The following is a 27,939-nucleotide window of genomic DNA, read 5'->3' as shown; positions in this document are numbered from 1 at the left end:
AAGATACACTGCAGGTAACTGGACAATTAACCCCCTCTCTTTCCTCTCCACCTTCCCTCATTTTAGGCTACTGTTATACCTGCCCCTGTGTCCTGGATTTAGCAGTAGCAGTCATTTTTCTCCTTGGTGGCTGGTGCAGCGTTGTGTTTTGACTTTCAGCCTGGGAACAGTGCTGATAACACCGATGGTTTTAGTTGTTGCTAAGTAATGTTTACCCTGACCAAGGACTTTGTGGGGCTCATGCTCTGCCGGGGAGGAGGGGAAGCCAGGAGGAAGCAGAGGCAGGACACCTGACCCAAGCTAGCCAAAGAGATATTCCATACCACAGCACGTCATGCCCGGGGGGGGGGGGTAACTGGGAGTTACCTGGAAGGACACGGGATCTTCTGGGTCGGACTCGTTTTTCGGCGGGTGGTATCATATTCTCTTTCCTTGTTATTTTCTCTTATCATTGTTGGTGGTGGTGGTAGCGATGGTGATTTGTGTTGTACATTGGTTGCTGGACTGTTCTTGTCTCAACCCCTGGGAGTTGCATTCTTTTGATTCTCTTCCCCATCCCTCTGGGAGCGAGGAAGGGGAGAGCCCCCCGGGGAGGGTTGCGGGCCTCGACTGCTTCCAGCCCGGCACTGCTCACTGTGAGTGAGTGAACGAGCTGTCTGGCTGGGTTTAAACCACAACTCCCTGCCACAACATGCAACTACACAGTTCTTCTGTAGGCTGCAGTCTAGGGAGGAGGTGTATTCAAGGTGAAATCACCTCCACTTCTCTGCCGTGGGTCACCAGGAAGTAACAGTAATGACAAAGCACGCAAGGCAGCGTTGCATGCCATGAGCAACTCAAAACTGAATGTAACATTTGAGGCCATTTTGTTGTGGCATTTTGAGTGTGCAGAACAAGCATTGGGCTCCAGCAATTATGGGTTCAGTTTACATATACGTGACAAAAAAGAAAATCAAATGATAGTTGCAGTGACTCATGTAATTGAGAGTCCCATTCAGATGTAGAGCATTAAACAGAACTCAAAATTAGTAATACTGCAAAAGAACAGAATGTAAAATATTTCCAGGGTAGAAACAACCTGACTTTTTACATAGTAGCACTTCTATAAAGCCTGTGCTGCCACTGATGCAACAAAGACTGCATTAAACGTAAGATTTTGTTCATGTGGAGTTCTGCACTCACAATGTTGCCTAGGCTTGCTAGCAGTTTTATGTAGTTTGAATGTTTATGCAGATGATTCAAAGAACAAAAGGGGGAAAAGTGAGTTGCTACAAGCACCCCGGCCAAGGGGAGTTAGAGGGAAGTCCTGTGGCCTAGAGGAGGAAATTGTTTAGAGGCTACAAGAAAGAATGATCCATAAAAGCTATTCACCTAAATTGGGTATGGTACTCTGCTGGAAAAAGCTACTGGAGCTGTATCAGTTTGGGATGCTGATATGGATGGTGATTCATGGTGGAAGCCTCTGCAGTGTGCTCTGAAGCACCAGCTAGAGAAGCCAGTTCCTTCAGTGACAGCAAAAAAGGCCTCAGGATTTTGCCTTCCTCCCCTGAGTTGGTCTATGTGAATATTTAAGTTTTCATTTAGCTCTTTTTAACCCTTTCTGAAGATCTCTTATACAACATGTTCTTAAAATTTGAATCTTACATCTTTTAACCTCAAGACAATTTTTCTTGTCTATTCTTATTGTTATATTGGTTATAGCATAAGAAATGTGACTGGACAGAGCCAGTGTCCCAGGGTCTTTGCTTTAGCATTGGCTAAGGGAGATGCTTAGGGAACAGTATAGGAACAGAGAACCCTCAGGGTGATTCACTGCATGAAGGCATACACTTCCACTGATAAGTGCTTTAGAAACTTGTGGAGCCAGACTGTGCACCCAGACCCAACAGTAGCTTGAAATCAAAGGGCACCTTCTCCATGAATTTGTCCTATTTTGAATTCAGTTGTACTCCTGGCTACCATACTGTTTGATGGCAGTAAGTTCCACACTTTAATACTGTGTTGCTGATGGACCCCAGCTGGAATGGATACAGGAGGCTGAAGATTCCTCATCTCCAAGGCTCTTGGGATCCTCAGTTTTATTGGTAGCCTGTGTGTGTTGAGGTGGTGTAAGTGGTTAACCATGAAGACACTGACCTTTCATGTATGCCAGGAGGTGCGGGGATCCAGGTAAGAGAAAGCATGCGTCATGCTCTGCAAGACTGAGCCTACACTTCTGCCACCAGCCCTGTTACTTTTTGTCATGTCATTTTGTGCCGTATTTAACGTGCATGCTCCTGAGCAGAGATGCATCATTCAACCTTTATCTACATGTTGAGGGACACACATGTGGCCCTGACTGAATAGCAAGATACTGACGAAGGGAGAAAAAATGACCGTCTTTGTCAGGCAGACAGTGATTATTTTGCTATTGTAATCATCGGAGTAGCAAGTTTCTTTGGAGTGTTAAGTCATAAATTACCATGCAGCTCCAAGAGGAAAACTTTGCCCTTTGATTGTTTTCCAAAGAAATGTTCTCAATTCCTTTTCTGCCAAATTCATATTACAGATCATACTAACAATTTTTCCCAAGCTTTCTTGACCTCCTCCCTTCTTCACAGTAGTAAACGAAACTTCACTTAGCACAGAGAGATGTTGAAGATAGCTAAATTTTGCTGATTTAGGAACTAAGTGAATGAAACAAGCTTACAAAAATGTAGATACCACACTGCAGAAGGCAGATAGCTCCACTAATAGGAAAAATGGAGCTTGTGATATTTCTGCTATTTCACAGCAGGTTAGTAAAGTGCCTGCTAATGTGCTGTTAGGTTGGGGGTCTGCAGGCATTCCCTCATGTAAAGGCCAGAGGTGTGCATATGGTGCCAGGGAGCCCTAATTTGGGAGGATTTGTTGTGGTTTTTTTAGCTCCTCCATTGCCTTACTCCAGCAAATCTGTGCCCGCCCTTACCAAAGTAAGACAAGGTATCAGTGATGTTCACTCTGCTGCTTTGAAAGGTGTTTTATTTTGATTGGAATTTGGAGTTCTGAATGTTCAGTAACATCAGTTCCTCTGCTACTAAATCATTTGTAGGCAGCTGAGTGAGCCTGCCACACCTGTAGCCTGAGTAAGGGGTTTGGGATTGTTTTTCTAAATGAGCAAGGTGAGAAAAAGCCACCTCTTTCCTGTGCTTCCCTGCTATTAGAGTCATGTATAATTGTCACAGGACAATTTTGCCACTAACGTCAATTTTTCACTGGAGTTTTCTTGCCAGGTGGCTGCTGGGATAAAAGCAGGATTCAGATTTTGTGTTTGTTTTGGTCTGAGATCACTCTAGCCTTCTTCTGAAATGTCACATTTCAACTTAACAAATTGCCAGTTCATGCAGCTCCTATGCCCCAGAAAGCATTTCCAATGACATACTGTAAAAGCAGGGCTGACACAGATCTCTCTGACTGCATTTCAAAGACACACCTTTGGATTATGGGTTGCAGATGAGAGTTTAATTCTATAGAACTCAGTGGAGAGATGTTCATTTGCTACCAAGGACTCTTGCTTTAATTTTTTTTTCTTTTACTACAGTTTTCTGTGAGTAATATAGATACGGGGGCTGATCTTCTATTAAAGAAGTCAAATCAATTATTCAACTGAATTCAATTACTATCAATGCCAATATTTCTGTGAAATTATTATTGTGTAGGGCTACATGAAGGTTTGTCTTTGTTACATATGACAGCTTTTGATATTGTCTCCCAAATATAAATTATGGGGGTAATTTTTAAGCCTTTAATCTGAATTTTACTACCTGCCTACTCAGGCAAAATGCTTCTTGATCTCAATAGGCCTATTTACCTTGATGTGACTCAAGTGTAAGAGAGTCATGTTTGAGTTGCTTGAGCCTGTTGGCTTGGACAGTAGCAGCAGTAGCCTGCAATGAGCCAGGTGGAGTTGGGCATGAACCAGCGCTCAGGAACCAGAAGACCTGGGCTGAGTCCCCTTGCACCTGCCACATGGTGTAAGGCAGATGCAGGCATTTCCATGAGATAGAGGAGTCTCACACCCACTGGTGATTTACTCTGAGTAAATGCAGAGCTTTAAGCATCAAGCTCAATGCAAGAGTTAGGATCTGTTTGCACATCTCTGCACTGCGCTCCTAACAGATTAAACATGTATGTGTGTTACGTTGTTGAGAAACAGTGTGATTTAGACAGATGCACATTATTTCTCAGCTCTGTGTCAACAATCAAAAATGAGCTTTTGGATTTATTAGTTCCAAATCTTGCACCTATCTTAAATCATTACATATAATAAGTACTCTATATGGTGCATTGTCAATAAAACCTAATATTGAGAAGATTACTGATCGTCTAGTGCAAATGGAGAGCACTGTAAATGATTTAGAGAATACGTGTCAAATGTTAAAGCTATCTAATACCTTCTAAAGTAGGTTGATACTCATAAATCTAAGATAAACGACCTGTAAAACCACTTAAGAAGAAATAATACTCATTTAGTCAGGTTTCCAGTGGAAAGACTAGGTAGGAGAGCAATTCACAAGGAATTATGAAATCTCTTAATTCAGTGCTCTGATAAAAAATGCAAACCTACATTTGACAAGCAGTTTTAGTTACCTAAAACTATTGTTGTAACAGCACTAAATTATGATCCCACTGAAAAAAAGAAAAGACCAAAGGGCTTCCTTCTCTTTTACGGTTTCTCATTTTTCCAAATTCAGCACTGTGTGTATCAGATGGAGATATGAACGGTATTTATTGTAATTATCATTTTGCTGCGTCGCTGGGATAGAGTGCTGTGTTGGTGTTGGTGTGGCTGTTCCCATTCACTGATAACAGTGGGTTTGTTTAATGCGTTCCCTGAGAGGAGCAAGGCATTGTTTACTGGGACAAGCCTGATTAAAATGATAGTGAAACTAACTCAGTTATCACATATTTATGGGGTAACTTGTGCAAACTTTAATCTATTGAGTTTAGTATTTTCTGCACTTGGATCCTGAAAAAAAAAGTCTGTTTCCTTTTCTGCTCCACCCCCCTACCCCCCCACCAAGGTGGCTAAATGTGGGTGGTGGAAAAATTAGGTCATTACCAAAGTTCTGTTTCTTCAGTTCTTGTGCAGACAAAACTTCCATTCTCTTCAATAAGATTTTAAGGCCACTTGTTAATTCCTGTTCATCCTTTAGGCTTTATCACTGCCAGCATTTATTAGAACTTGATGCAGAGCTTTCCTTGAAGCAACTGTAATAGTATATTTAGCCACAGAGCAATCTTTCCGAAGAGCAGTGTGCTGTGACTCATGTGACTCCACTGCTGCTCTGTTGACCCTAGCAGACTTACTCATCGTTTGCATAGTGGCAAACAAGATCAGATTCTGGCTCGATGCCTTGTTTCACTTGATCCAATAAATGTGCAACTTGCAAATGCATTCTACTTCAATTCACTTTTTTTTTTTAGCATATACTGGGTATCCAAACTCTTTCCTGTTACTGCGAAAAGTAAGGGAGCTTGAATGCTGCTCTGAGTAGAATTAGTGAATGAAATGTAAATGCATTTGACCTATATATAACTCATTTATACTGCAAAAATAACCAGGGTATGACATGGTTGTAGTCAAAATGTAGTATCACTTGCTTTCTTCTTGCTTGTCCTCACAGAGGGCAAAACATGCACTCAAGCATACATATGCTTGCTATGCAACGGCTGTAGTTACACCGAGTTGTAGCAGCGGTGTTTGAATTGTTTGGGTTTGTAATATGGGTGCAACCTTGGCAGCAGATTTCCATTGGCTATGCATTTTTGAAATACTGAAGTCTATCTGAAAAAAAAACCAAGGTTATTGATTTGCTTTCTACTTTCTCTTCAGCTGGCATAAAGCTAGAGTCATTTTACTAAAATACCAGTTGAACTGATCATACGTTAAAGAAATATCATTTTGGGTACCTGACAGCCTTGGGAACATTGCTTTTCCATTTCCTAAGAATACCAGGGAGTCCTGCTACTCTAAGGCAGAGCAGCTGTTGCATGTATGTGTTGTATGTGTATTGTGTGTGTGGTGCATTTTAGTTTCAACTAAAAACAAAACCCAGAGCCAGCAGCTGGACTGACTCTTACCTGGTGTATGGTGGTTACAGGAACTGCCCTGTCTGGCTGTTGAAAGAGCAGAGAAAAATTCACACCTGACTGAGAACTGGAGAAGCCTCTGAGAACTGGAAGCTGAAGCCTTCAATCATGTAAAATGACTTCTGAAGGGCAGAATTGCTTGGAGCTGATGAATTTTTATTTTTATGTCAGTGCTTTTTAAAAATATGTGTTTTGGGGTTGTGGGTTTTTTTTCGAACACTAAAGGATGATAGAAAGAGGATGATGTCAGGTAACTAGTTACCTAGTTACTTTATGGTAGTTAATTTATTGTCAAGTCTGGGAGATGCAGATGGCTCAGACCAGTTGGAAATGGGAGGGCACTGAGATTTGATTAGGTATCAACAGTTTGTGTTGTTGAACCATAAAGGGCAGCTAAATAAGCACACAGGACTGTGGGTTGCATCCTTGCATCATCTTTGCAAGAACAGCATGAAGGGGCCCTAGCAAGGCTTAACACCAGTTGAAGACCTGCCCCCTCCTCTTCCACACTCCATGTGAGAGAGACCCTCATTCCTCACTTATAAGCAGGCAAATCACACATGCACGCACACTCCTGGGTTATAATTAAATTAAAATCTCGCTAATTTGGACGCATACCTATCATGTTCTCTTCTAGGAAGAAACTATTATTTCTTCTTTTATTCCTTTCTGCTTGAATCCCAAGCTATCAATGGCTTTCAAAGAAAAAGGAGTTTTTCTTTAGAAAAAAGTCTATTCACATTATTCATGATTTATATCAAGAAGGGACCTTTCCTCTTTCAACTAGCAAAAAAGGGGGAGATTGATCTTTCTCAAAATCATTTGAGAACCTTGTACGTTTCTTTCCAGAACTAAAACTTTCTTACAAAGCTTTGGATATTCAGCAGAATAATGACTGTTACATAATTGAAGCTCAATACAATACCATGGGGCTAATAAGTGGTTTCCTGGTTCTATAGAAAATGTAACAAATCATAATAGCACTTATTGGGACTAGGCCAGGCACAAATGACAAAGCTGCTTTTGAAAGTGAGTTGTGGCCAGAAATACTCTTGGACCAAAATCATTCTCTTGACTGTCAGGGGGACATTTACTCCCTTTAATTTTCAGCCTAGATTTTATGTTGATCCTGCAACACTGAATAAAATCAAACCTGACAGAACTGCTACTGCAGCTGTTACAGATGTAAATGTGAAGAAGGCCATTTGAGACAACTCTTGTTTCCCTGAATATGCAATTTGGAAAGTATGCAGATTATATGAAAAATGGCTTTGTATGTCTTTATTGTGTGTTTTTTTAATAGAAGAAAAAGATGCTATATTATTAAGTGGTTTATTAACATTTCTGATCACAGCTTTTTTACTTAGAAAATAATTGTTCCATTGTGTGCTGCGAAGCTGCCTGTAAACAACTGGCAAAGGGGTATGCTGCTTTGTATTCTTCATGGAGAAAATACGAAATTCAGTTGATTAATCAAAGGGGACATTCTTTGATGGAAGGGAATCTTTTCAAACTTTATTAAAAATATTGAATAAACCATGAGCAGTCAAAGTTCATAATCTGAACTCCTGCTCTACTTTCTCAGATTCAGTAAACCTTCAAAATAACTCATAAAGCAGGAGATGAGATGTCTGTAATAAAATATATGTGTATAAATATAAGAAAAAAGGCAACTCAGAGCAGCATATTCCAAAACCTTTATCTTGATCTGGATCTCAGCTACACCATTGTGCTTCCTCTGCTTATACTGGAGTCACTGTATTTCCACTATAGAGGCTGATAATAAGATTTGAGCCTTGAACCTTTTTTCACTGAGTAATTAGGAGCATCCTTGCATCTTCTGTCTTTTCATGAAGGGTTTTCCCCTTGTTCTAAAAGAAGAAATCAGATTGCTGTCAGCAAAGCTGCCTAGTGATGAAAGATAATCTAGGTATATGACCTGCAGGCTGAATGACTGTCCTCTCTGTTTCATGTTCCAGGAAGGAAAGCGATCATATGGCCAAATGCAGGATGGCTGGTGGGAATATAGACAAGTGAAATGGAAATTCCCAGAGCTGAGGAGAAATCAGAACTCAAACAGGTGGGACTATCATCCCTATCTTGCAGTTGGCACTAATATCATGGGCCCTACGTGAAATACTGTGTGTAATATTATGCTGTTCAAGATCGAATTCAAGTGGACATTAGCAAATAAAATGCTCATATTTAGCATCAGGAAAAAGTTACTGGAATTCTTCCAGGTATTTTGATGGGAAGAAAAAAAATAAAAAACAAAAACAATTCAGGGAAAGAATAATTGAAAGTATACCAGCAGAGAGTGAATGAGCGGAAGTGAACACACCGATCATGACACAGTAATATGATGCCATTTTTAGTTAGGTCACAAGGTAAAGCGAGCTCAGAAAAAGAAGCATTGAAGCAGCAGAGTGAAAGGTGTCCTCTGTGGTCACAGGGGCTCAGCTGTAGACTCCAGTGAGACCCTCGGCAAGCAGTTAGCCTGTAAAACTGTATGACAGCAACAAGAAACACGAGGATTTCATGGGCACCCTCTGCACAGGCTGAACCTCACAGAGGGATTTTCAGAACTGCACCAGACCAGGAGGTGAGAGTGGGTGAAGTACAAGTCCTGCCTGAAAGAACTGTTGGGCATCTGTCAGCAAAGCCTCTGTCTCTAGTTGAGTCCTGTGCACTGGAAGCAGAGATTTGCAGTGAAGACCCTTGCCAGTTCCCCACCAGGGCAAATACAAAACCTGTAAAACTTTGATTAGTTGTTTGGGTCGAAAGAGATCATACTACACAAAAAGCAACCTTCCTGCATGTTATCCCACCCTGTGAAGTACTGCTGTTGAAAGGGCTTATTCTAAATACTCCATTCTGATATGAAACACATTAAAAAGAAAAAAGGACACTTTATTAAAAAAGAAGCCCTTTCACAGAGTGACAGATGAATGTAATGACAGATTAATATAAATTTTAAAACCTGAACATTATCCTCCAAGGGAGAGAAGCTCCTAAATACACATGCAAAACAAAAATGGAAGAGAAAAATCTCTGACAGTGCATTGCACAGAATCGTTTATTAGGTCTCTGTAAGTGATCATTTACATGAAACTTGCATTTAATCTAGTATTCAACCATTCCCTTTTATCTTTTGGCCGCATATGTTTGTGGGAGACAGTGGTCCCGCATCCTGTGTCATCTCCCTTCCCGTACCAAGCTGCTTTTTTTCACTGGAGTATACGTGCAGGGGAACATAAGGCAGAGAAGGGAATTTGAATATCCCAGTTTCAAACTGTTTCTGATTCTGGCTTAGACGAAAAAGGAGAACAACCACCTCTGCTTTAGAGGTGAGCAAGTTCTTTCAAAAACAAATAAAGCCTCTGTTGTCCTCTTGGCAGTACAGCCCTTCTGGGTCAAAGCAGAGGGGAACTGTCTATAAGCTATAATGCGGTCTAGGGTGCACAGAAATGTTAGCTTCATTACACTGTGCCGATGGAGTCTTTCTGGGATGTTAGCAATAGCATGTGAGCTAAATACACAAATTATTTACTTGCGCTGCTGTTGCTAAAGCATCTAAGCAAGATATTTCAGAACTAGCCCCATGTATCTGCATATGTGGCCATCACTGAAGTTGTTGCAGTGTGAACTCATATTAATACCCTGGATTTCATCTGAGAACTGTTGCACACCTGGGTTGAGAGCTAAAGCCATCTCCTTGACCTGCTCCTAAAACTAGTTTGCTTGGGGAAGTCAGCATGATGTGAAATTGTTTCCTCTCTCAAAAGAAGGTGGCTTACTCCTTTAGTCCAAATTGACACCTCTTGTGAAACATAGGTGCACAGCAGAGGTATAATACTTGCTTTGGAGATCTCAAAATCTTTCCCCATGTAACCCCTTATGGTATGTGCCCAGCTGCCTTGCTAGTCTCCACCACTGATTTCAGTGAATGACAACCAAAGGCATTTCAGACTGAAAGGAGGCATTTAAATACTGTCAGGAACAACAGATAAAATGACCTCAAACAATCCCACATAAAGTCCTTTGTTATTTTCAAAGCACTTTCACAGCTTGACACCTTTGCTTTTTTATATCCAATATAAAATTCAAAAAGTTTTATTCCAGTGCAGTACATGAATATAAAATAAAAATATATCAAACGTCACACTACATTTTTTGTGCTACTGCTTTGAAAAAGGACCTGAAGTAAACTCAGTATAAAGATTGAGAAAATTATTGAGAAAATTCCACTTCTCAAACTTTTTTTTTCCCATTGTCTTGTACGTTTTTAGAGCAACTTTGCTCAAGCAAGCATGTTTACAGCAATGAGGAGCAGCCTGGATGCAGATGGCTCTGTGGTCAACAACTCCGGACTACTTGGGGATGAGCACACTGAGCTGTTTCAGATATCCCTTACACTGGGGTCCCACAGACTGGCTGTCCACTCCCCCAAAAACCATCCCCTGACACCCGTGCTGCTCCTCTCCATGCCCATGTCTTTTTTCCTTTACACATCTTGTCATTACCATACTCTAGTTCTTGCCAACTTCTTGTCAAAGACAGAGGTTGCTCTTATGCAGCTGCCAAAGGGGCAGAATCTGTTCCACCCACCTTTACATTCTCCTAGGCTCTGTATTGCTCCAGTATGACCCTCACCACCTCTCCTCTCTTAGTTACTACCATTACTTGTGTTATTGATATTACTGGGGAACTTACTTCCATGCTGCTGCTGTCCTCCTGTCCAGTAAACATGGTATCCTGCTGGTTCTCACTATTTTACACGGTTTCTTCAGACCTGCTCAGTACACAGCTTAGTACAAGAAGCAGCAGAATGACTTCCATGATGTGAATGGCTTGGGAAAAATCAGCCCTTCTGGTCAGGAGCAGGGGAGAGAGCTGGGGTGAAGAAATGCAGTCCTATCTCTCAGAAAAGTACCCGGGGCTGTGCAGTGAGGACCAGCATGAAGGTGCAGGGGGTGGAAATCCCTCAGTCCCTCCTGGTTTCCTGACACCCTTTCTCTATGACGCAGAAGGTCAGTAGAAATGATCTGTTGTGGTACTACACCCAGAAAGTTGATATCTGATTTCTGCTTTCTCTTCTGCTAATTGCTGTTATTAAATGGCTTTGAAATTATCTCAGAGTAACTGGTTACAGGTTTGGGGGCCATGTGCACACAGAAATTGAAGTAAATCAGTTCAAAGATGTTTGGAATAGACATAACTGGCAGCACTCAGCAAAGCAAATAGTTGGGTGAATTTGCATCTTACTTAGTATGTCAAAAATTTTTAAGCTGTGACTTGGAGAAGTCAAGCCAGGAACAATAAGCTTGTCTGGAGAATTCTGGTATTAGAAACTAAAGGATATGGAATCGTGTCCAAGGTAAATATTGACATGACTCAATATGAACTAGTAAAACATTTAATGAAGCTGAAAATAAGGCATCTGGGATAGATGTTTATTGTTAAAAATGAAACATTCAAGCAAAAGTAGCATAGTGATGATGGAGGTTATTCATAGGGAAGCCAAGTTGGGGAAACAGCATCATCTGAAAGAAACTGACTCCAGCAATTTGTGAAACATGGAAAAAAATAGAATTATAACAGAGCTAAAAATGTAAGTGAATAGAAGCAGTCATTATGGACATTCAGTGTGGATTGTGGAGAATGAATCATACCAAGGGACAAATTACTCAGGTGTCGAGAATAACTCTATTAACTTTGACAGATTTCTGTGTATTTGCCTTTGTGTAATTGAGAGTTTAATCCCCTACACCATATGAGGACTGAATATTAAGAAACTTTGAGAAAAAATATTGACTTTCGTTCATTCTAGTATCATTCTCTTGCTGATAGAGCAAGTCACATTAGCTTCACAAGGAATTTCAGGAACATATTAGGAGCTTTTTTCCTTTTGTGCAACAGGGGAAAAAAAAAAACAACACAAAAAATCTTGTACAGTGCTGTGAAAATAATCAGAAAGACTCCATTACACTGGAAGTGGGAATAAATTGTGCTGCTGTATTGGAAGTCTTACTCACATGCAAGTCTATGGTGTTATCAAAATGCTCTATTGTAAAATCCATCGCGCCAGACTGTGGTGAGCCAACATTACATTCACATGTTCACCAGTGGTGGAGATACTGGGGAAGAGATGCCAAAAGTTGAAATTGTCTGCTTAGGAGTGCACTATAAACCAGCTTCTTTCCACCTCACTTATGCAACACTGATGCCTAAGGACTGATTACATACGAAAGATATGTTCCCATGTAGCATGCCTATAGTTGTAGTGGCATTGCTATGTTATATATAGAAAAAAGTAGAGAGCGAGAACATAGCATATATATATGTATATATATAAACTCAACAAACTATCTGGTTATTATGTACATGCAGCTGCAGTCCCCCAGATGGATTAAAGTGCAATACAAGGGCACCCATTCCCCCAGCCCCAAGGCCCAGGATAATCCCTATGGCTGACCATGTGGCAGAAGGAATAGAGGCAGGGCAGGTGGAGAAAGAGGATGGGATGCCCAAGGAAGATGGCAATTAGGAGAGCCTGCCATGCTGGGGCAGTGCTTCCGTCCTTGCTCCTTGGCTGCTTCTGATGGATTCAGGAAAACAGGAATTATAGAATTTGGCTCTGCTTCATTTCTCAAAACTTTTATCCTAAGAAGTGGCAAATGCTACAATTTCTCTTTGTCCCCCAGGGAATCTTTTGGAAAGATGGGGTCCAAAATAAAATTTAAGACTTTAAGCATAACTACCAGCTTCTTGGACTAGATTTAGAAAATCCACAGCCAACCCATCCACTTCCTTCATCTCCTGTTTATTGAGAAGGTTTCCTTTGGCTAGGCTTCTTGTTAAGGCGACAATCAAATCATCATTGCTGGCAGATTTTATTACTAACATAAACAAATAGCAGGTTATTTTGTTATTGTCCCAAACTTCAAAAGCTGAAGCTGGTCTTAGCATCAGTAGGTTCTACCAGTACTGACATACAATTGGAATACAAAGGGGATATTGATAATACAAAACATCTTGTTTATGTAGAACATTGAGAGTCACTTCAGTGTCCTCTGCAAAGCACCTTGGCATGTTGATTGAATAGCAACCCCAGCCAAAATAATGCTAGAGCTGCAAATTCTTTGAGAGGTGGCAAAGTGACATCCTAAAGGGTGCTCTTCCCACCACTGCTCACACCAGAGGAGGTTGGAATGCTCCATCCCTGGCAGTGTTCAAGGCCAGGTTGAACAAAGCCTTGGGTGGCATGCTTTAGTGTGAGGTGTCCCTGCCCATGGCAGGTAGGTTGGAACTAGATGATCTTAAGGTCCTTTCCAACCCTAACTATTCTATGATTCTATGTTGACACAAGTGGCAGATATGTAGGATTACTCCTGGCACTGCTCTCTGAAACTTACAATGCAGCAAAGGTCTTCTCTGGGCATAGCAAGAAGGATTTAGTGAATAAAAAAATATGTCATAAGCAAATAAGGGCTTTTTGTTGCCACTGCCCCTTCTCCCACTCCCCCTTTCCCCCACAGTATTTTATTGGTTTTGTGCTCATAAAAAAATTAGCTGATTAACTCACTATCAGAAATGCAAAGCTGCTAACTAAAAGATGTGTGCAAAACTAGGTACGTGTAATGCCTTGATAGTGGTAGGGTGAGATTTTTCTTTTTCCTGCTTCCTTAATTTTAAAATCCAGCCAATGTAACTTTTTTCTGTCATCACAACATTTGGTGCTACTCCCATATGTACATGTGTAGGTTGCAACATCTGCAAGTTTTAAAAATTAATATAAAGTTCCCTAATTGTATAAGCCTTGCTCATTTTAATGGTCCTAAACAAGCAACTTAGCTTTGATGCAAACCAAGATGCAGTCAGTAGATAAAGCTCTTTACTTGTACAAAGCAGACTGTTCTAATGAGTCTGGTATGTCCATTTAGTTAACGCTCATGTGAATGATGATCACAGTGTAAGATCATGCTGTTGAGGAACAGAATGTGGACTTAAGTTGCTGGCACACAGAAACTTAGTAGGTTACCAGTAAGTGGAATCACAGGTATTAAATTGTGAGGCAACTGCATTTGTTAGAGCTTATTTCTGTCACCCACTGTACATTGAGATCCAGCAGGAAGGTATTCACAAGGAGAGGGTGACCTGTTGTCTTCTGCGCTGCTAGAGATATTTGTCATCATTATGCATTGATCACAAGGTGATGCACAAGCAATAGAACGCTTTGTGGAGGCCAGACAGTCATGCAAGAGGTGATGGAGCAGGCTGTGAGTGTCCTGGCACTACTCATTAGCCCAAGTCATTGCACTGAGAAGTATTGTGCTGGTTACAGAAGAGCTTGTCCGACATGAAGGGAGAGAAACCTCATAATTTGCCCGTTTACAAGTTGCCATTTATTATCTATGCTTCCCTTTGCCATATCAATTTAGTGTTAAAAACTGAAAGTTAAACATTTAACTCTTTTAACTGTGTCTAAAAATATTATGGTTGCGTTGTGGGGGAGAATTTGCCACAATAGAGGGGTTCCTGGAACTGCCTATTTATCTGTGGCTGCAGCCAGTTAGCATCCTGCACTGGGCAGCTTGTGGTTGCTGTGATGCGTGTTCCGGAAGCAGACAGGCAGCAGTCTGAGACTGCTTCCCAAGAACAGCTGCCCGTGTATTTGCAGCTCTGGCACTAGTTCTTGGTACTGTAGTCCCTGTACTCTCCTCCAGCATCTTCCTGTGAAGAGGGGGCTTAGCATCAATGTGGCTGATGTTACAGTCCAGATAGTTTAAAAGTTAAATCAAACAAGAGCATAAATTGTGGGCCATGCAAGACACGAGAGAAGTAATCACTGCTGATGTGTTCCAAGGAGGAAGTCACCTGTCTCTTGGCTTCCTTTTTTCCTTTAATTCTTGTATTTCTAGGTTTGGTGTTTAAGTTTCATTTTGTCTCTCTGAAAAGCATATTGTATGCGGCCGTGCATTTGACTTTGTATGTATCTTACTGAAATCCATAAAATGACCTAGTCATTACCGATTCAGAGATGTTGGAAGTATGGTTCAGTATTTCAGGTTTATTGAAATAATGGTCCCTTGTTTGTTTTTCTAGAGGCAGGCAAGGTAGAAACATAGCAAGGAACAATAACATAAACCTCACTACTACCAAGCACTTGGCAAACAGTTTTAGGAATGCTTCTGCTTTTCCTACGTGTATATAAAGCCTTAGAGAAATCTCTGACTGCAATGTATTTCAGTGTAGGGGAAGAAGAAATAAAACCCAGGCCCTATATTTCATGTGTTTGGTAATGGAGGATCAAAGCAGGAAGAGACAGGTGCTTTTCTGAAAAGAATGAAAGAGATGAGCAGCTGATTCATGGTGAAGTAATATGCTTTTAGCTGAGAAGGTTTATTGTAGCTGAGCCTCATGCCATCCCTCTAGCTGATATCATAGATGAATCAGCAACTTGCTAGTTTTATCTCAGCTGTACCAATAGAGTTTATAATATTGTTCTGTCAGTGCTATTTATACATCATCACATGCCTGACTACTCCAGGCTGTGCTTTTTTTGCACAGTCTTGGATGATGTCATCATGAAGTTGTATTGAACAAAGGCTCTCTCCAGAACAGGAACAATTAAAGCTTATGGCGGAGTACAATACCAGATGCCATTGAAATACAGAGACAAGCTCCCTTTAGTTTTAAGGTAGCTCTAGACAGGGCTTCCAATGCTTCAGTAACTGGTTCCCCTGGGGAGTAGCTTGAAGATAAGTCCTGGAGCTGACAGATCCACACCTGGCCTTGGAAATGTGTAGGGAGCAGCGTGCTCTGCACAGAGAACTCACTAACTGTCTCATGATTCAGAGGGAAAAAAATAGCCTCCTCCAAGAAGGGAGATTTTCTGCTGTGAACCCAGCCTAGATCTTCATTCAGCCACAAACAGAGAAATGGGGTTTCTCTTTCCTTCTCCCCGAAGATATTCATCCACCTTAAATGTTTTTTCCTGTATTGGGAGTTTTTCAGGATGCCTGAGTGGGCCTGGCCAACCTGGAAGCCTGCAGCCCTATCGTGTGTCTTCCCAAAGCCAGGGGACTGAAGCCCATTCTAGTATGAAGCAGTGAAAGATCTACAGATGATTTTCAAAGGAAGAATTCAGAATCCTCACTTGATTGCCTTTTCATTTGTGATGTTCCAGTGAGCCTGAAATTCTTCACTTCATCCCTATTCCCCAGTGTGTCACGTGCATTTCCAGCTGTTCATCATCATTCCACAAGGCCAGAAGCATGTCAGTGTCAACAGCTGTGTTCTTCTCATCTGCTACTTGTATTTGAGCTCTTAGTTTTAACCAATGAAACTGTTGATTGGTACTGTTCAGATACCGTGTGTACAGGTTTTTTCTGGAAGCCGTTTCTCAGGAGCTCCATATGTCCTCCAGCCAAGCCGTAACAAACATGTCACTGGGTCACAGATGAAGGCAAAGGACAGAAAGTGCTAACCTCCACCCTCTGCCTGTGTTTTGCAGTATGATCACAGTAACTGAGCAGTTTATTTCAGAAGTAATTATCAGACACAATTACTGGCTACCCCAGAGACAGAGCTGGGACATGCTTATGCTGTGGTTTTCAATCTCTTGATTTGCAGATCTCTGCCTCCATTTTCCAACAGAGGTTCAGAGCCAGGTGTGGAAAGCTGCTGTCAGCAAGGTTAGTCTTTTCCCCATTAGCCTTCATAGACTTTCCAGTATGTTCCACAGACCCCCAGGCACCTGCTGGGCCTTGCCAGGCAGGAGAGCACTGGCCTAGGCCTGCAGAAAACCAACCCAGTTGCCTTTTTACAGTTACAGTGGCCACCCCTCGCTTGGCAGCCACCCTTCCCAGGGCTCTGGCGTTTTTTAATGCCTCCTTAAATAACTTCTTTCCAAAGCCTCCTTCCAAAGTTTGGCTTTGTGTAACACATGGCAGCATCTGATAAAGGCTCAAACCAGAAACATTATGGTATTAATAGAAATTCAGTAAATTAGGAAGAGGTGCCAGATGACCAAAACCCTAATGGTATTGTGGCTGAGCGTGCATGTCCTGTGCAACCTCCAGCACTCGACAGAGTGTCAAGCTGCCCCTCAGTATTCTTAGAAACATGGCTTGGACGAGCTTTCCCAGCTTCCCACAGGCTCTTTAGAAAGCTTGGGGTCCTGCAGAAATTTGGTGCCAGAGCCCCTACCAAGCCTCTCTGTGGCTGGATTTTTTTCTACACTTGGTAAGCTGTGCTTGTGCCATCTTGTCAATGCAAATTGCCTTACCCCCCCCCCCGCCAAATTGTGTGGAAACTGTGGTCTAGGTCTACCTACGTTGTCAACTATGCCATGATACTGTATGGTTTACTTCCCTTGTGAACCAGATGAAACCTGGGTTAGATTCCCAGGTTGTAGAAATCAACATCACTAAGGTGAAGTAATTTGTACCACTTGATGGTCTTCATTGTAGCCAGGGCTGGAAAGATAGAGCACATTATTTGCTACTTACTCATTATTGATGCTGGGTTTTCCACAGGGCCATTGATCACAGGACATAAATGGGTGACAGCCATTCCCTGTAAGTTGCACAACAACAGTGAGTTCCAGGTTGAGATCCTTCCAGAAATGTGGTGTTGGGTCTGCTCAGGTAGCCCTGAAACCTTCAGCTGGGCTCCTGCCAGTTTTTGCTTTTCCATGGAGGGCAGCTTGCAGTTTGGTTCCCACAGAGCTGTGCTGGATGTCACCCACCCCAGGCTTTTGTCAGTCTTGTTTTTCATCCCCATTTCTCTTTATTTTGCAAATTAGGACATTCTTAGTTTGAAAATACAGTCAAGATTTTAGGAAAGCTTTTGGGATAAGAAGATGATACAGAGTCTGAGGAAGAGGAATGAAACAACATGTCACTCTTGGGCTGCTAAGCCTATGCATATATTTTGGCCCTACTGTATATTGAATTGAGGACCTGTGCTTTTGAGGGAGAAAGGGAGACTTATTAGGTTTTTATGGGATGCTGCCTTGCTTGAATTTTTGATAATGCAGATTGCCTTGTACTGAATCTTTCTTGCCTTTTGCTGTGTTCTGATGCTCCTCCTTGCCAGCTTGGCTTGCAGGTATGTGGGAAGTGGGGGGACTCTGGGGCATGGGAGAGGTAATATTTGCTCTTCTGTGAAAACCTTTGGTCTCCTGAAGCTCAAGGGAGCTGCCAAGTACAAGCAGGCACAAACTGGAGGTTGTCTTCAGTGCCGCAAAACAAATGGGGAAACTGAAGTGGTGTTTTAGGAAAAGATATCATCTCCTGTTAGACCAACTGATGCACTCAGGAAAAAGCGGACAAGGTTTTTGGGCACATGATCCTGTGTAATTAAAAGGAGCATGCTGAATGAATGGGCCTGGAGTAAGGGAGGCAAAAATAGAAACAGCCATCTGTCAGTGCACTACTGGATGGCTAATTAGGAAGCCTCGGTTCTCAACTGCTAAATGTCCTGCCTCATTTCCTTACAAAACAGAGACAGCATCAGCAATCTCTCCTTGGGGACTGGGCACAGCTCAGTGCAAAGGGGCGTCTGGGTGATCTCCCTTTATGCACTGCTGCAGCAGGTTGGATGCTGCAGCATGTGCCAGGAGGCATTTCTGTCCTGAGGAACACCATCTTCCTGTGGCCAGGCAACAGGAGAAGTCTTCATGGCAGAAAAGGTAGGGAAAGAACTTGAGGCAGGTTCGTATCTGCTGTCTCCACCTGCTTGGCCCAGAGAATTTACTTCACAGTGAAAAGCCCAGCTGCAAAGCCTGAAACAGAGAGGAGGCAGTACTGTTGGGGCTGTTAGATTTAGCAAGATCAGTTCCTTATATTACTTTGAGATGTTGTCTCTACAAATGGTATTTGAACATTACAAATATACGTGCAATATGTATGTAATGGTTGATTTCATTGTCACCACATATGTTGGAAACACCATTAATGTTATGCTATAGACAGTATTTAATCAAAATTAAAGGCAGGAGATTCCAAGGTGGTGGAAACTGTGACAGCCAAATTATATGGGCTTCTTAAGGGACTAAAGATAACTCCATTCATAGTAGATAAACACATTATGTAAAAGCAAGGAAACTGGATTGCAGTTGCAGTGGGAGCTGTAAGTCCGAGTATCTTGACTGTTGTGTGCAGTAAATAGAAACTTCACCATGCTATTATATTAATTTGGTACTTTTTATTTAGGGACAAATCTTGAAATTCTTCATAAAACTCCAGTGGAGGTAATGGAGAGTTTTTAATCTAGAAGGATTCAGACATGGGGATTCAATGTCTGGTTAATATAGGTGAGATGAACTTCTGTCTTGCTTGTTTCTTCTGTCGTGGCTTGGTGGAAGGAAAGCATCCTGAGCAGTCTTCATACTTGATGGAAGGAGACTGTGTGACATGTAAACAAATACTGGAATTCATTTCTTGCTGATCACAGTCTCCTCTTCTGGGACAAAAACTCCAGGATCCTGGAGAATAAAAGCCATCTGACAACATCCACGGCGCACCTCAAGGGCCTGGTTCCCCTTCCCACCACACTTGTCTGTTCATAAACTGGGCACTCGTAGGCTGTGTACAGCTTCTCAACACTTCTTGGGATGACCACTAGGACAAAGGGAAATGTCAGATATACCTGGTGCCATCAGCCCTGCTGTGCCCTTGCAGCTGCCAGGCAGTTGGCTTGGCAGAGGATCTCAGAGGAGCACTTTGGTCTGAGGAGAGCATCCTCAGTGGAATTCACTGTTACCTTTGGGAACCACTAAAAGGGGCAATGGGTTTTGGTACCTGCTGTCCCTACAGAATGCTCATCCAGAGGGAGCATCCTGGCAGCTGCTAACCTGAGCTCCAGGCAGGCAAGGGGAAGGGACACCTGTGCTGGCAGATCTGTAAGGGGATGCTCTCCTTCTAGCATCAAGTCAGAATTTTACAGTATGAAAATCTGATCAATGTATTTCAGCTGGTTGTTCGTCATGCCGTATTTGAAACCTGGCATCCTTGCACTGGCTGCACTTCTGGGACCTAGGGAAACAGCCAGTCAGTTGGGCTTTCTCTCTGTGCTGGGCTCGGGCTCAGGCTCTGCCCCAGCCCTGGCAGAAAATGATGTCTGGGTTTTCCAGGGTGGCTATGGGAGAAGTTTTTCTGCAATTTTATTGCAGCACCCCAACCTCGCCCCTGGTGTTCCTGCTCTAGGGCCATAATTGGTCTGGTTTGTTGCCCTAACATTACACACCTGGAATTTGAGACATTTTGCTTCTGCTTTGCTTTGTTTTAATCAGGCTTGCTTGAAATGTCATGTTTAAATGAGACAAATGGCAAGCTGTAGAAATCTCAGCATAGGTGGCAAGGCAGTAACTGCGTACAGAGCTTGGCATGAGGCACTGGGACTACCTGAGATCTCTAAGTGCCACCTATAAATATCAAATATCAGTGCGTATAAAGGTGAGTGCAGAGGACAGAAAATAGTTTTACTCTATGCTGTAGTATGATTCATGCTTTTAAGATCAAGATTAAAAGTCTCTGTTAAGTTCCAGACCATGATTTTATTTTCATTTACATCAAAGGATTTAAGAGCCTTCAAAACCCAGCATTTTTAAAAATAACTTAAAACATACTGTCTGGCAATGTGAGTCCCAGTTAGCACAGAAGCAGCCAGGCTCTCCTCATACAAAGCAAATAACTGAAAAGTCAGAATTAAAGAAATGCCTTGTCCTCAATTTAACTCCAACATCTTGCATTGTACTTTCGTTTCAGGAAAAATACTTATGAAACATAGCCCTGGGTGGTAAACCCTGCAGATCACCAAAAACCACGTACCATAAGAGCTTGTGCTTTTATGCAAGGTTCGGAGCCTTCATTTGAATTTTTGGGCTTGTTTGTGTTTCAGAAGCAAAGCTACTGAATTGCATCTTGAAAACCATATTCCAGTGTAGGTTTCCTCAAAACACAGCCCAGGTTTGATCAAAAGGTTCTCAAGTCTGCAAACCTTTTGACAAACCCAATGAATGTTTACGTTTTCTAAGTAAACTCCAAACCAAGTGCATCTTCATGGGCTCTGGCACCTTGCTGTGGAGCTTTTTGGTTTGGATTTTTTCCCCCAGTTCCTGCCAAAATCCCATCTATGCCACGGAACTGGGCTTTCAAGGTGGGAATTCTAGCATTTTTAGTGATAAACAGGGCAGCAGGCACAAAAAATAAACATCTAGACCCAAACAAAATATTTAGCTGTATTTGTACAGCACCGAATGAAAAGCAGTTTTGTATTTTGGTTTAATGTCCGTTCATGTGGATCAGACTGCGCAGTGTTTACTTGTCCAAACCACTGAGATAATCCTTGCTGCATATAGAAATACATTTTAATTACAGAGGAATAAATAATGTGGGATTTTTTTTCTTTTTTTTTGCTTTATGCGTTTTTCTACCAGCAGACAAAAGCTGACATTTATTTTACTGATAGCCCTGTATTTCCCCTCCCGCTACCACTGCAGCAGAATTTCTTTTGCCCAAGGAAATTGAGAGGATCAGAGCACATCTGATGTCCCATTAATTTAAAACGGCTGCCAGGACTTGCATATTGTAGCAGCTTTAAAGTGATTGAATTTGGATTATTTCAAACTCTGGAAAGTCCTGCCTCGCCTGACAGAGGCATATCAAGTGACAAAATAAAATACGACCGCGGTGCGAGATATCCACGCTTACATGCGTTCTCTTCCCCGCGCACGCAGTCTTGCAGCAGACAGATTAGAGGCAATGGAAATAAAAACCCGAATATATTTACCCCGTTTTGTTGGGTTTTTCTTTGGTCGCAGCCCCCTTTCTGGAGCTGTAGCCCAGCTAAGTGGAGACACCTGGTGTTTGCTGCAGCAAGTTCACTGAAAAGCATGTGAAAGGGGGCGAGGAGAGCAGGGGTGCCCGGGGTGCTCTGTCCTGTGCACAGGGCTTGGGCATGCAGCTGGAGAGTCCATCTCATCCCTGCTGCCAGGGCCTGCCAGCAGCCCGCTGCCTTCCTCCGCTCTCCTCCTGCCCGAGGCAGCAGCGCCCGGACACAGAAGGGCTGTTACACGAGAGCTGTGTGCTGGGGGGGTGGACTTCAGCCTGTCAGGTGTTAAATTTAAGCGCTAACTTTTGGGTAATAACTGTTTTGTAATGCTTGGTGAGTAACTTGTGCAGCGTAGTTCCAAAAGCAGAAACAGTTTACGCACGGCCAAAGGAATATTAAAGTTTCACTGCAAAAGAAATAGAGTGGCTGCCAAGGCCTGATTACTCATAAAATCCACAGCATTATCACCATCCATCACTGCCGTTCTTTTAATGACCAGACTAAAAAGAGAGACATCAAAGTTGGGGTGGTGGTGTCGTCATCGTTTTTTGAGAGTAAGTTTCCCTAAATACAGGATGAATACTAGAGCTCCACATATTTTTCAGGAAAACAAAAACAACAAAAAACACAACCATTTGAATGAATCACAAAACATATGTTATGTTTTGCTGTAAAAGCCATGAAGTTTTTATGCAGCGCTCTATTATGGTGACTGCTTGGCTTTTCATGCATTCCTAAATTACCATGTAATCTAAAACCTTGTTTTCAGCTGCTCTATATTGGAAAGTCCCCTGCAATAATCAGGATGATTACAGGCTAGTGCAGAGAACAAAACTTGTTTGTATTATTGCAAATAAAAATGTGGTTTATCAGAAATTTTACCTTTCAAGGGAAAAATAAAAACAATAATAATGATAAACTTTCTCTTTTCTCTTGCTGGAAATATTTTAAGCACGGAATTAATTTTGGCTACTCTACAACTTAAAAACACGTGGATACTTAGTGTAAAAATATGTTTCTTTCCTGTAGGGACTTGACTCTAATCGGTGAGCCAAAACTATCTCACAGAGATTTCATTGTCTTATCTACTTACATCATCTTAATGTGATTTTATTTTACTTTGTCAAAGTCATATTAATGTAAATGTGTTCTTGATAGCAAACAGAGGTCTTTTTTATGCTAAACAGGATTCAGCTGACTCTAATAAAACAGCTTGCAATCCATTAGACTATAACTGTAATATAGTTATTTTGTTTCCCAAATAAAGACTGTGTCAGAAAGCTGTATGAGAATTTTTGTCTTGTTTTTCCACAATAATTGCTTGGGTGGGGTTACATTCTGATCTTTAAATGAATAGTATCGCTTGGAACAAACACTTCATATATCTTTTATCTTCCCTTCGCAATACAGTTCTGAATTTTCTTTGAAAATGCAAAGCTACTTTTCCAGATAAGTCATCAAAATGTTTCCAAAGTATTTTAACTGCCAGATTAACTATATCTTGAATACAAAGATAGATGGCTTACATTCTTTATGCAGAAATCCTGCCAATGCATAGCAACTAGCAACAAATTAATTTCTTTTGCAACAGTGGGGGGGGGGGGGGGAAGAAGGGGAGAAGAAAACCCTGCTTTGCTATGCAAAGCTCAAAAAGGTAAATAGATATTTAAAGAGAAAATAAGGTTACTCGTTCTGAAAGAGTAATCTGTAAGCAAAGAACAGAGGATTAAACACACATTTGCTCTCTTTTCAGAGCCTGTGTTCTAGCCTTCCCTTAATGTATTCAGCTAATTAAGGGCTGCAGTGACCTTGTGGCAGATTTTGAAATCTAGGAATTTCTTTTTTTTCTATTTATTTTATTTTTATTTCCTTTAATGCTGCCTCCCCCAGAGAGCTTAATACAATCTGTTTCAGGTCAAAGTCTGTTTATGTCAGCAATGTTCATACTACACAACTAAAATGTTTTAATGCATTTATCAACTGGAAAATATTGCAAACATTTCATTTCCTTTGATACAGACACAAAAAACCCTCTGCCTTCATTGCAAATTCTTGTTCATATGAATCACTCTGAGTAATATTTGCTTTAACTTTCGTGTGGTTCTACAAACAGCCTTTATATGGCTGGACTTCAAAGCTGGTAGAAATAAAGGTTAGAAATGTGATAGGAGTAATCTATTATTAGGCATGAAACATTAAACCACTTTTAGTTATAAGCCTTAAAACCTGAATAATCTGGGTTTTTAATTTGCTGCATATTTATTGTGTTTTCAGTTACTTAAGTCATTTAGCGTGGAGGGACTGTTTTGAACAGAAATATTTTCCATAGGGATACGAACCACAATTGGGTTTAATTTTTCCTAATATTTAATTTAGAAAAACTGCAATATTATAACAGACGTCTCGTATGTCAAAGCTGAAATACTCTGCTCGGTGTTTCTCGCCGTGCAAAATTAATCTCTTACCAGCACACTGACCCGAAAGGCAGGCTTTAGTAAAATAGGCACAGGGTGAAGGCAAGGGAGTGGGACGGGAAGATAAAATCTAGTTCTTCAAATAGAAGGGAGGGAGGGGGGGAAATAGCACAGAAAAATGTCACAGCCCACCATTGACATTGAATGACAAAACCTGACCCAAATATGTACGTGAGAAGTTTCTTTGACCCAAACACCCCACACCATCCACCATTCATCCCTAGCTGCCCCCCGTCATTGTTAGTTCTGCACAAGAGCACTGCTTGTGAGGAAGTGCTTTGGTCTGAGAGCCGGATGTTGTGGAGGGATCGCAGTAGGTTTGGGGGACTTCAGACTGGTTCAGCTGATCAAGGGGTAGGAACCACAGTCCAAGTTGGTAATGTTTTATTTGTGGTTAAATCTGTGTGCTAATACAGTAGATTAAAAATAAGCCCAACAGTCAAAGACACAGAGCAGTTCAAGCCAAACAGGTCAGCCAGAAACAAACTACCATTTGAAATCCAGATTTTTAAACCCTTATTAGTTTGGGAAAGAGCAGGGGTGCAGCCTGGGCCTGATCCTGGTCCCACAGCAGCAGTGGGAATTTTACCATTGACAATGTGAGCCACATTTCTTTTTCCTGTTGATTTCAATTCTAAACAATTGATTTTGTTTCCCCAGGTCCTGCTGTGCCAAGTAACTATGGCCACTGGCTTTCTGGCTGCCCTGCACAGGGTGGGACTGGGGGGGATTCCCTCACCCCTTCCCATGGAGGTATAGTTGAATTCAGCACCACTGTGGGCTCCAGCCCCTCATCAGGACATTGACTGCCTTGCATTGCATTGCCAGAGAGACCTCAGCAATGTGGAAAACCAACCCAAACCATCATCATATTACCAGTCAGAGTGGGTAATGTTCACATTTACAGCGTGAGCATGGCGCAGGCACCGCCTTGGGCTGCCACGCTCTCCCATTGGTGTCATGGGATTGTGAGGAATTTAGTGGCTTCCTTCACAGGTGCGTGCAGGACGGTCCCTGGGTGGGCACACGGGCAGAGCCCAGGGTCACGCCTGGACCCGGGTCTGAAGGAGGGAGGTGTCTCAGGACCTAAAGGTCCTGAAGTCAGTCAGTCTAAAGTCAGTCTAAAGACTGACTGGGCAAAGTCACCCATGTGTGAAGCTGGAGGCACCAAGCGAGTCCCCTTATGGCAGGGTGCCGGCAAGGTTCCCTTGGCAGCGGCTGTCCCGCTCCGGAGTGGAAAACTCTTGCTGGCTATTTATATTTTGTTCAGTGGAAGAAAGAGGCCACACCCCCATCTCATTAGTGTAAAAAAAGCATCGACAGCTCTGTAGTCTCCACCTTTCCTTCTCCCATGCTCCACTATCACGCCTGGTCCTGAGCCAGCCCGGTTTAATAGGTTACCCTGCAAACGTGGGGACTGCGGTGCTGTGCAAGGTTGTACATTCACAGGAAGCATATGTGCAAGGAACCATAACAGCAGCAGACTAAGGAGCGATAGCCCTGGCCAGCAACAGCGAGAGATGTTAATATTGCTGGGGAAGGTGAAAACATAATTGAAACCATTTATATGGGAGCATGTGGGACTGGATGAGGCGATAGTTTCTGAGCAACAAATATCTGTAATTCACTTGTACCAGTCTTACAGACTTTTAATTTGCTCTACAAATTTGGTTAGTTGGAGAACACGTAAACACCAAGAACTGCACAGGGCAATCCATTAAACATTAACTTATTGTAGACTTAAAAAAAACCCAACCACTCTTATGATATTAAAAACATAAGGGGAAAGAGATGCCAGGCTAGTGAATGAAGCCAGCTGACTGCTGAGAAGAGGCTATGGTTTTGCTCCGTAGCTTTGCCGTTTTCAGTAATCTGACTCACTGAGGTATATTTAGACACAGTAACAAACTCCATTGTTAAGTAATTTTTCATTTGAATTTTCCTCAAATTATGCTGTCCTCCTGGCCCCTAAATTCCTTTCTTCAGTGAGGCAGTGCTGCCCTCCACGCCCTGAGGAGGAAGGGGAGCCGTGGAGGACTGATGATTCGGACCACATGGTGGAATAAGATAGATCTCAGCGTCAGGTTGGCAGGATATTTCTCTTTCTTCAAAGGTCTCCAAACCCAGCAAGCTTTTCTTTGATATCTTTCCAAATGGATTTATCAGCACTGGGGCATACATTTGTTTAGATTGTTCCTGTAGGGTGGGACTTTCAAAAGAGCGGAAGAGTGCCAAGTGCCAAATTCTCACCAAGTTCTCCATAAAGATTTCCTTAGCTCCCTTTGAAAATCCTAGCTATGTTCCACATTGCTCTGCGCATCCCTGCTGGAAAGGTGCCTATGGTACCCTCACAGTGTGGGCACAGGGGGTACAAGAAAGATGGTGACATTTCAGAAAACAGGCAGAGGAAGAACTGGCTCTAGACAGAGGAAATGCATGAAAATGTGGAGGTTGGGAGGAAACAAAGAAGGAAATGGAGACCGTACTCCCTAGACCCACCATCTTTCTTTTCCTTTCTTTATCCTTCCTTCCTGTTTTCCATTTCTTCTGTTGGTTTTCTCCAACATGTTGTTGTTACAAGAGAGGGGAGCATACACTGTGTATAGAGAGCATGGGCAGAGCTCGGATCCCACAGACACCTGCTCATGCTCTGGGCTTCAGGTGTGTTGAAACAGATGCAGGTGACCTAATGGTGCCAGGTCTGATCCTCCTTTGGCCTCCTGAAGCAGAGGCTGCAGCGCTAGGACAGAAGCCACAGAGGTTTGGCATCTGATCATCTTATGTACTTTTCATAAAGTAGCAGTTGAGACCGCGCCAATTTTTATGTGCTACCTCAGGAGTAAGCAAGACATCTATGGCGAGCTGCATAGGAACATCCAGGCTAGCAGCTACTGAATAACAAATGCACTGATGGCCAAGCAAGGGCTGCCAGAGCCATTGTTCTCCTGCCCTGAGGAAAGGGCCTGATGAGGGCTGTTTGGAAAGGATGTCAGAGAAGGAATCTATTTTATGAGTGAGGAGATACAGTGGCTATTTCTGATCTGTTATCGGTGCATTAATGATTTGTGAGCTACAGCAGGGTTTGTGTGTCCTCTGGTTTGGGGGGGGGGGGGGGGGGGGGGGTCAGATTGAGGAGATCCTCCCAAGTTTTCTAATACCGTATTTGTAGTCATGTACCTGGCTGGGTTTTTTTTAAATAGTAAGTACCTAAAAATTGCCAAGAGCCACATCATGTCTTAAATCTAGTTTCTCCTTACTGCCTCTTGGTTTCCAGATGGAATTTAAGATGCTGATTTTGCTCCCAAACTCCCATGGCTTGGCCTTGGCAAGGAAAAGTGGTTCTGTTAAGATTGGTCGTACATTACAAGCTCAGTAAGCCTCAGCACGCCCCTTCTTGTCCCACGTGGATCCAAGGATTAGATGTCAGCTCCCTAACTCAGACAGGTTGGGCACAGACTTGCTGCAGCAGCTGTGCCCTCTGAGGAGGGCAAGGGCAGTGGGGTGCTGGGGCAGG

General features: G+C 42.3%; 1 long non-coding RNA gene across 2 annotated transcripts; it reads left to right on the top strand.

The window, feature by feature from the left end:
- Positions 1-1,028: 1,028 nt before the first annotated feature.
- On the top strand, positions 1,029-25,304 carry LOC134171613 (uncharacterized). Of its 2 annotated transcripts, none has more exons than XR_009967686.1 (3): positions 1,029-2,169; positions 8,091-8,191; positions 25,086-25,304. It is a non-coding gene; the product is annotated as an uncharacterized LOC134171613 (long non-coding RNA). The 2 variants fall into 2 exon arrangements; XR_009967687.1 differs by lacking the exon at positions 25,086-25,304 and adding an exon at positions 10,401-10,514.
- The last annotated feature ends 2,635 nt before the right edge of the window (positions 25,305-27,939 follow it).

Source organism: Pezoporus occidentalis, unplaced genomic scaffold (assembly GCF_034315485.1).
Source record: "Pezoporus occidentalis ecotype Australia unplaced genomic scaffold, CSIRO_AGI_Poc_V1 ctg41, whole genome shotgun sequence".
NCBI lineage: Eukaryota > Metazoa > Chordata > Aves > Psittaciformes > Psittacidae > Pezoporus > Pezoporus occidentalis.
The sequence above is the reverse complement of the archived record's forward strand: the minus strand, read 5'-3'. Positions and strand labels throughout refer to the sequence as shown.